We start from the raw sequence: 9565 nt of genomic DNA, 5'->3' as shown, positions 1-9565 counted from the left end.
TGTCCCAGCCTGCACCCATTCACAGTCCAGGACCCCTTGGGGGATGTCCACCTGTCGACTTAGGCCCACTCCCCAGGGATCAGGCCTAAGCTTGCAGTCAGACATCCTTCTAGCAGCCAGGGAGCCCTCGAGGATGTCTGACTAAAGGCTTAGGCCCCCAAGGGATCAGGTCTAAACTATTAGTTGGACATTCTTAGTGCTGCCACGGAGGTGGGAGAGGCTCCTGCCACCACCACTGCGCTGGCCAGCTATGAGCCAGCTTCTGGCTGAGTGGCACTCCCCATATGGAAGTGCACTGACCACCAGGGTGTAGCTCCTGCATTGAGCATCTGCCTCCTGGTGGCCAGTGCGCATCATAGCAACCGGTCATTCTGCCATTCAGTCAATGTGCATATTAGCCTTTTATTATTATTATATAGGATTGTATTAATTTCCATATGAATAACTGTAAGTCTACTTTTGCCCACCCCATATATTAGAGGAATTCTATACATGTTCCAGAATGAGAGGTACCTTGTAGGTATGGGGAATAGCAAGCAAAGAGACTAGAATAATATGTAAGACTTTGTGTTCCCAACTAAGGAATTCCAAATCTGATACTGAATCTAATAATATACTAATACAGAAGAGATCTGTTGTCAGAGCAGTTTTTATCAGAACACAAATATGGAGAACAGATTGGAGAGAGTAAGATTAGAGGCAAAGAGAACTATTGGGAAGCTAGTGCAGGACCCCAGCCAGAAGTAAAGACAGCATGAAAAGGGATATGACGGGTGAATTTGTCAGGAAAGAGGGTCCATTGACATACTTTCTGTGGATTATATCATGGTAGGGTGAGAAAACAGAGGTGAGAGAGGAGGTATTTCGAATAATGTCCAAATGGTTTCTTGGACCCACTGGATGGATAATTAACCTGTTCACTAAAAGAGGAAATTGGAAGAAAATCAGGATGGAGGGAGGAAAAAGATAAAGTCAAATTTAGAATATTTTGAATTTGGAGACCCTATAGAATATCCAAGCATAGATTACCAGTAGAGAATAAGTTCTATAGGTGTAAAGTTTGGTATAGAGATCTTGGAAAACCATTCAAAATATTCTGTGTGCCTTGGTAATTCCCAAAATAATTTCACTAGTGTGTTTTATATCTGCCTCTGAATATGTAGTTCTGCTGAGCCTTTAATATTCCTCTCATATTATTTAGAGGATTGAGAGATTGTTAAAAAACACACATTTATTTTCTAAATTAAAAATCTTCACTATAAATACAGTATTTTCTCCCTAGCACTGATACTTAAAATTAATATTCCACTTGAAATATTTAAATGACCCAAAAATTTGAAGGTACCAACATTATTTCTAATTCTGGCTTGTTTTTTCATTAGAAGTAAAATTCCAAGTTATCATTTATGAGATCATCTAAAGAACACAAGTTTATTGTTTTTTAATCTCAATGCAACTCAATCACTTTACAGAACTTATAAGCTGTCACAGAATGTGGCAAAGGAAGAAGGAAAAAAGAGACTCAGATATAGCTAATTAAAAATAGACCTTACTTTTCTTTTGAACCTACACAGCAAGAATTTTCTCTTCCATTTAGTTGATTATGTACTATTAGTTTTTAAACTTGATAGATGACAGGCAGAGAAAAAAACTACTTGGCTTAGCCTAATTTAATCCTTATATCTGGAAAACAAGACCACACTCAAAACATCATACTGCAAGGCTGATTTTTACATTAGCCCTGTATCCTATGCTAGCTCAATAACCTGGAGGTGTATAAAAGTTGCAAAAGGAAATGTGAGTGAGAAGAGGATTCACATTCATGTGCCAGGGTCTTGGTATTTATTATCTCATTTAGTCCTGGAAAAGAAAATTTGTGAAGTACTTATTATTATCCCCTTTTACAGAAGTAATCCATGTTTCCAATAATCAAGTAACTTCCCAAGCTCACACAGCTATTAGAAATGGAGCCAGACTTACAATCTTAAACCTTTTGATTCTTCCTACTTCATTGTAGTTCTATATTGACAACTATGGCAATATTAAAAAAGATGTGTGGACATACATGGCTCATTTATTTCCACACATTCAAAGATAGAATGTCTCAATATTATAAGATATAATATGGCAATGGAGTTGCTTTGCGTATTACCTTTAGGTTCTCATCCTTAAAGTAATTTTTTACTTTCATCTATTTTGGAAGCTATCACTGTGGGATGGTTGTCCCTGTCCTCTAAGTTGGGTCGTGGTGGAGGGAGGTAATCTGCCTAAGTGTTTATGAGAGCTTCATATGATACCTATAACTTGTTTTCCCCTCTCACTATTGATGTAACACATAACAGCTTAGAAAATATAGACAAACAACAAAACTCAACTATAACCATCATCTAAAAATAGGGACTCTTGCCCTGGCCAGGTAGCTCAGTTGGTTAGAGAATTGTTCTAATACACCCAATAAGGCACATACAAGAATGCATAAATAAGTGAAACAACAAATCAATCTCTCTCTCTCAAAAAAATAAGCAAATAAGTAATAGGTATCTTTATAACCTGGTAAATATTCTTATATTATTTTTATACACATGGGCACACACATACATATTCTTTTAACCTAAATCAAGCCCCTCAGGTTGATTACTTTTAATTTTCTGTCTTAACATCAAAAATAAATAAAATCTTCATATATTGGGGTAGTTCATTTTAAATGATATAGGAAATAGTCAAATACGATTTGGGCTGAGAGAGAGATAACCCATGCTTTGTTTTGGCCCAAAGGGTTAATGGTCTTTGCCAGCTGGGTTAATGGTCCCGGACCTGTTGTGCTATTGTTTACTAGACAGAGTCTCTGACTCATAACCTGTGATCTGATCACTATATGATCAAGTCATCCAAAGACACAATAGAACACAAATAAAATATCTACTGAATCTCTATTGAGCCAGCCTTCCTCTTAGCAACACACACATAAGAATTTTTGTGTTTTCCTCCCATTCACAACCAGCATATATTTTTATTCTTATTAAAACCATATGCAACACTTTATTACATACCAAGAGCAAGTGCCCAGATCTTTTTTTAAAAAATATATTTTATTGATTTTTTTTACAGAGGGGAAGGGAGAGAGGTAGAGAGTTAGAAACATCGATGAGAGAGAAATGTCGATCAGCTGCCTCCTGCACATCTCCTACTGGGGATATGCCCGCAACCAAGGTACATACCCTTGACCGGAATCGAACCCGGGACCTTTCAGTCCGCAGGCCAACGCTCTATCCACTGAGCCAAACCGGTTTCAGCGCAGATCTTTTTAATATTGCATTGATTAATATAATTTCTATAATAATAGAACATTAGAATCAGAAGGGACTTAATTCAACTGGCTCATTTTACAGGTGATAAAACTGAGACACGAAAGAAAGGAAAAGCAAAAATACAAAACATATACCAGAAGCTATACATGTTTATTTTATTCAAAATTACAAATTTATGAGTAAAATATGATTACCCCAATTTATAGGAAATTAAGACTTATTGAGATTTCACATCTATGAAGAGGTAGAGCCAGGATTCAAACATGAGTCGTTCTGACTCAGCTTTCCCCTAAAACAACCTGGTTTTCTAGAAAGAGGTGATTTATCTAAACTAGATAGTAGAAGGTGGCAGATCAAGACCTAGAATCCCATCTTGTACTACCTATCCTAATAACTCTACATTCTGTTGTTGTACATGAGGCTCAAATGGGATTCAAGCCCATGGTCTTTGCCTCTAAGATCAAATTGCAAGTAACAAGGCCCAGCAGTTTGCCACACAAAGATATGTTCAGGTTTATGCCATCCTTTTGTACATTGAACATAAATTACAAATATTAAAACCTCTAGATTTCAAAGTGCAGCATTAAATTACAGCAACTATATTGAAATCAATCATGTAGAAAAGACAAAATTAAAATGAATAAAGTTTAACATTACCTGACTATTAAACCAGATTGGAAAAATGACTTGTATATCTTAACCAGGAATGTTCAACATTTACTAAATAATGGAAAGCTGTTTGGGTTTATGTCCAACTCAGTTCAACATACAAAGCCTGAAATGCAGTTCCCTTTCTAGCATGTTTTAACAGCCAGCCTCCAGCCACTCTGCACAGTATCTACTTTAAGAAGCTGAGAAGAAGGAAACAACGAACATTTGTTGTCCGCCTACCATTTGTCAAGCTCTGTGTTAGGTGTTTTACATTTATTATATAATGTTTTATCCTCCAAAGGCCCAGTGAGATGGTTGATTTTATTTCTAGTTTACATATAAGGAAACAAGAGCTTGGAGAGCTTACTAACTTTTTTCAAATATCTAATAAGCATTAAACTTGGGAGTTATGCCAAGGTTTAATTTCACAGTGACAGCCTTAGTTGGAGCTGGCCAGTAACAATAGTTTTAACACAATACATCTTTATTGGGACTTTGTGAATCCTCATAGACCCTAAGGCATATGTACTATGCAGTCCCATCTTATAGATGCACAAGAGGTTGGTGACTTGCATGAAATCACACAACTATTAAATGTGGAATATGGGTACTAACTCAGGAAGGCTAACCTCAAAGTCTGTGCTGTTAACATTTCTTTCATTCTGTCTGGGAGGATATTAATAATCCACATTATAGTGTTTATATATTCATACAAGGTGGAAATTACAAAGTGGACAGATGGACAGAGATAAAGAAAAAAGAAAGGTACTGCATCCTCACAGTTTTGCTGCATTGAGGATGGGAATAAAAACCCTCCAGCCACAGAGGATGGGCAGAGTTTAGACATGCAAAGATGAGAGGAAGAGGAAAAGAAAGGTTTTCCAGTGGAAAGATTTGTACTGTCATTTGATAATGTTTGTTCAATTTTTGTGTAGATCTTCTGTCTTAAAATTTGTTAATTGATCCATAAAACTGGCTAATATTTGGATTTTATGATAGTCATAGATAGCATCTAAGCATTCATGGCTCATGCTTTGAGTCCATTGAGAACCTATGAGTATTACTTATCTAGTGCTGCATATCCAATTACCCCCAAACATTATCCTGCAGTTTCTTTAGGTCAGGAATTAGAGAGTGTCTTAGCTGGGTGGTTCTGGCTCGGGTCTGAAGTGGCAGTCAAGATGTTGGCTAAGATTGCAGTCATCCAGATTCTTGACAGGGGATTCCAAGGTGGCTCACAGACATTGTGCTTGGCAAGAGGTCTCAATTCCTTGCCATGTGAGCCTCTCTGGAATCTTGGGTGTGTCCACGTCATTGCAGGTGGCTCCTCCCAGAACAAGACATACAAAGTGAATGCCAGGTAGAAGTCACAGTGTATTTTATGAGCCTCATTTGGAATGACTCACCATCATTTCTACCATATTCCGCTAGTCACAGAGAATAAGATTGTTTCAATATGGGAGGGGACATCACACGTATAAATACCAAGAGTTGGGAATCATTGTGGACCATTGGAGGCTGGCTACTATCACATACAAGTTTTTGTGGGAGCAGGATTTTTAAAAGATAAACAGAGAACATGGCTCTTATATTTGAACATATTTGAACATGTTTTGCTACTCTATTTTATACCTTTAAGTGGTTTTTAAATTAGGCAAATTTTTACATAAATCAATATGTAGTCCCTCTGGGGGAGAAGTCACTATGCCAATTTTAGGGTAGCTATTAAATAGTCTGGCATTCATCATTATCCAGGCATCAATTTGAAGAAAGCTAGGTATTCAAGCCTTAAAGGAAGAATCAGAACAAAGTAAATGTTAGACCCACATTGTGATAGGGAACAGAGCTGGCCTGCATGCCCAAGCATGGAACCATCTCTTCAGGAAGCCACACCTTAGGTATGACTGCACAAGTTGTGGACTTCAGGTCCATCAATTCTATTCACATAGACTATGATCTGAGTGGTGTAGTCCTAAAGTTGCACAGCACAGAGACCTAAATTAGGCCAGTAGGAACACTGCGGAGCTGCAGTACCAGGCAACAATGGTAAAAGCAAGGCAGTCATCCCCTTTCCTTTGTGGACCCCACAAAATTAAAAATATAGGAAAAGGAATTAATATCAAAAAGTTGTATAGTGGACAGCTCCTTTAATGACAGGTTTAGGCAGAGAGCACTACGATATACCAATAACAATTCCTCAGATTCTTGGTTCTCTAGCAAAGTATTCATATTTATAGGAAAGAAAAAAACATCTCAATGGATCCATACTAAATGTAGTTGTAATATAAAGTCCAAAAGCCTTTTTGGAATGTTTTTGCTAAACCATTTAAGATATGCAAGTTAGTACTGCAATCTTATTGGTTTGATATTGTAGTTAATATTTATCTTCATCATTTACATTTTCTATTTTCTACATGAATTATTTGGAATATATCACTGTAATCAGTGACATCATACTGGTGACATTAATTGTGAGGTGTAAAGGTCCTTATATATTTTAATTCATGTTAGATATGCAAAATGGTAACATATGTGATTAATTCATCTGTATAGCCAACATTCTTAATCTATTCTACTCTACTATACCAGAATCAATTTTTAACAAAAGCTTAAAGACCCTTCACGTAAATGCAGACAGAGTACCCTTCAGATCTATACTGTAATTATCCAAGCTTTTGGAGATGCCTGACAATGATAATTTTTCAGAAATTTTTGCAAACTCTCCTAAATAAAAAAAAAATTTACTGGTACTTTTTAACTTTTAAAAATTTAAAAGTGACAAATTCACCTATTTATAATATTTTGCCCCTTTGCTTATCATTTGCTATCTCTTGTCTTTATCTTCCTGTCTATCTATCTATCTATCTATCTATCTATCTATCTATCTAGAGAGGATTGTAAAAGTGTTTATGTAGAGATAGAAGAAGAAAGAGACAGAAAGGAACAAGAAAGGGAAGGAGAGAGAGAATATACATGTGTGATTGTGTGTGTTTGGTTTATTTATTTACTTATTTATTTTGTTCGTGTTTTTAAAATATGTTTTTATTTATTTTAGAGAGAGAGGAAGGGAAAAGGAGAGAGAGAGGGGGAGAGAAACATTCATGTGAAAAAGAAACATTGATTGGCTGCCTCTTGCACACCCCCTACTAGGGATCAAGCCTGCAACATACTAGTAGGCATGTACGCTGACCTGGAATTGAACTGGCACAGGATGACACCCAACCAACTAAGCTACACCGGCCAGGACCAAGAGGGTTCTTTACAGCACTTTCCCCCTGTAGGGCAGGATCCAGTCTAGGGTCAGTTCAGGATCCTTCTAGGTCAGATGCCCTTTTCTTTCTGTTATCTGTAAATTTCCACAGCCTTAATTTGTCTTTTAGAACACTGACATTTTTTTTAAAGAATATGTCCCCTTCCTGGCTTTAATAGATCATTCTTACTTTAATGTTGTGTGATGTTTTTTCCTCATAGTTTGACTCAGGTTATGCTGGGATACTCCAAAGGTGAACTTTAACACCATGAAAATATCCTTTTGATCAAAATACCCCTCTAGAGTTGGCATCCATTATTGATTCTTGCTTGATTTTAACTATGATGGTTGCAAAATGGTGATTTTGTAACTCCAGCATCCCTCTGCATTGACTGGCCAGCCCTGGCTTTCTACTCTAAGCAAGAGCCTGCCCACCCCTCTTCTGTATTTATTTATTTAGATATTTACCCATTTATTATGTTTTATCCATTTATTATTTATTACTAAAAAATACCTATTACTAATGGTTTATAATTTATTAGTGGATTTAATTGCTTCTGTGCTCCAATTGTCCCAGATTTGGCCAATATTAGCCCCTTTAAGCTAACTCCTGTGTTCGTGTCACATTCTTCCTCTTGGGGAAAATAAAGTGATGTTTTGTTTCTGGCATATCAAGAAGCCTACTGTCATCATTTTTTATTTATTTGTCATATACATTTCCAATCTATTTATTTGTTATTATTAATGTAGCCCAGATTGGTGGGAGCAGAATATTTAAAAGATCATGGTTATAGTGGAATGTTGATATTCACAAACATGACCCAATTTATTAAAAAACTAGAGGTCGGATGCACGAAATTCATGCTAGAGTAGGCCTTCTTTCCCCTGGCTGCTGGCACCGGCTTCCCTCTGGCACCGGGGACCCGGGCTTCCCTCACAACCCTGGCTTCGTCCAGAAGGATGGAAGGATATCCGGAAGGATGCCTGGTCTAATTAGCATATTATGCTTTTTATTATTATAGAGTATTTAAGTTAAATTTATTATGGATAATAGTATGGTTTTGTAAATAATTGGTACTTAAGTGCAATAATTCTCACTTTTTGTGCATTTTAATAAGCTGGAAGGTTTATTTTACTTTTAAAAAGAAAGCTTGCGCTTTTATTTTTAAATTGATAATGATTGGTATCAAATAACTATGATCCTTACATATTATCATATTCTCCAGGACACATATATTTGCTTACAAAAATTACATAACAGTTTTATTTGTAAATGTGCATCTAATGGTAACTAGCAAATTTTTATTAAAGTTAAGCATAATATAATTTTACTTTTAGTGGTATATAACATATGTAGATGATGTGAAAAAACATAAAATGTAAAATTTTATGAACTTTTATGAAAGTAATCAACTTTTCTAAAAGGTATAACTACCACCCAGATCAAGATACAGAATATTTGCTACATCCAAAATGGATCCCTTGTGCACCTTCCAAGACAATATCTCTCTAATCAAATTTCCATCGTTGTACTAGTATATTAGCTTTTCTCTTTCTTAAAGTTCAGATAAGTGGAATATATACCTACCCATACAATATATATTCCTTTAGGTCTGGCTTCTGATGTTCAACACTATGCCTGTGAGAGTTATCCATGTTGTTGCTTGTAGTAATAGCTTCTTCCTTTTCATTTCTATGTAGTATGACACTGTATGAAGATAGTACAATCATTCTTGTATATTTCCTTGTTGATAGTCCTTTGGGTTGTTTCCAGTTCGGGTGATTATGAATAAAACTGCTATCAACGTTATCATCCTTGTCATAGGGTTTGGCTTTTTATAAACTTAAGAAAACAAGATATGTTAAATTTGTAAAAATCACTAAGCTATTTAAAGAAATCTAGTTAAACTTATAAGCTCTCCACCCTTAAATGCAATAGTTTAAATAGATGATTCGTAAACAGAATAAAGAAATTTGTGGGTTAAATTTAAAATCTTAGGGGAACATTAGGCTTCAAAAGTCTACTCCACACCAATTATACTTTAAAAAATTCCACTTCAGCCCTAGCCAGTTTGGCTCAGTGGATAGAGTGTCAGCCTGTGGACTAAAGGGTCCCGGGTTTGATTCTGGTCAAGGGCACACACCTGGGTTGTGGGCTCGATCCCCAGTAGGGGGCGAGCAGGAGGCAGCCAATCAGTGATTCTCTCTCATCATTGATGTTTCTATCTCTTTCCCTCTCCCTTCCTCTCTGAAATCAATAAAAATATATTAGAAAAAATCCACTTCAAGATGTTGAATAGTAACTGAGAACCCCCAGCAGCCATAGCAGCCTGCGTGTATGTGTGGTGTGTGCGGG

This window comes from Myotis lucifugus, unplaced genomic scaffold (assembly GCF_000147115.1).
Source record: "Myotis lucifugus unplaced genomic scaffold, Myoluc2.0 scaffold_95, whole genome shotgun sequence".
In the NCBI taxonomy this organism is placed as follows: Eukaryota; Metazoa; Chordata; class Mammalia; order Chiroptera; family Vespertilionidae; genus Myotis; species Myotis lucifugus.
The sequence above is the reverse complement of the archived record's forward strand: the minus strand, read 5'-3'. Positions refer to the sequence as shown.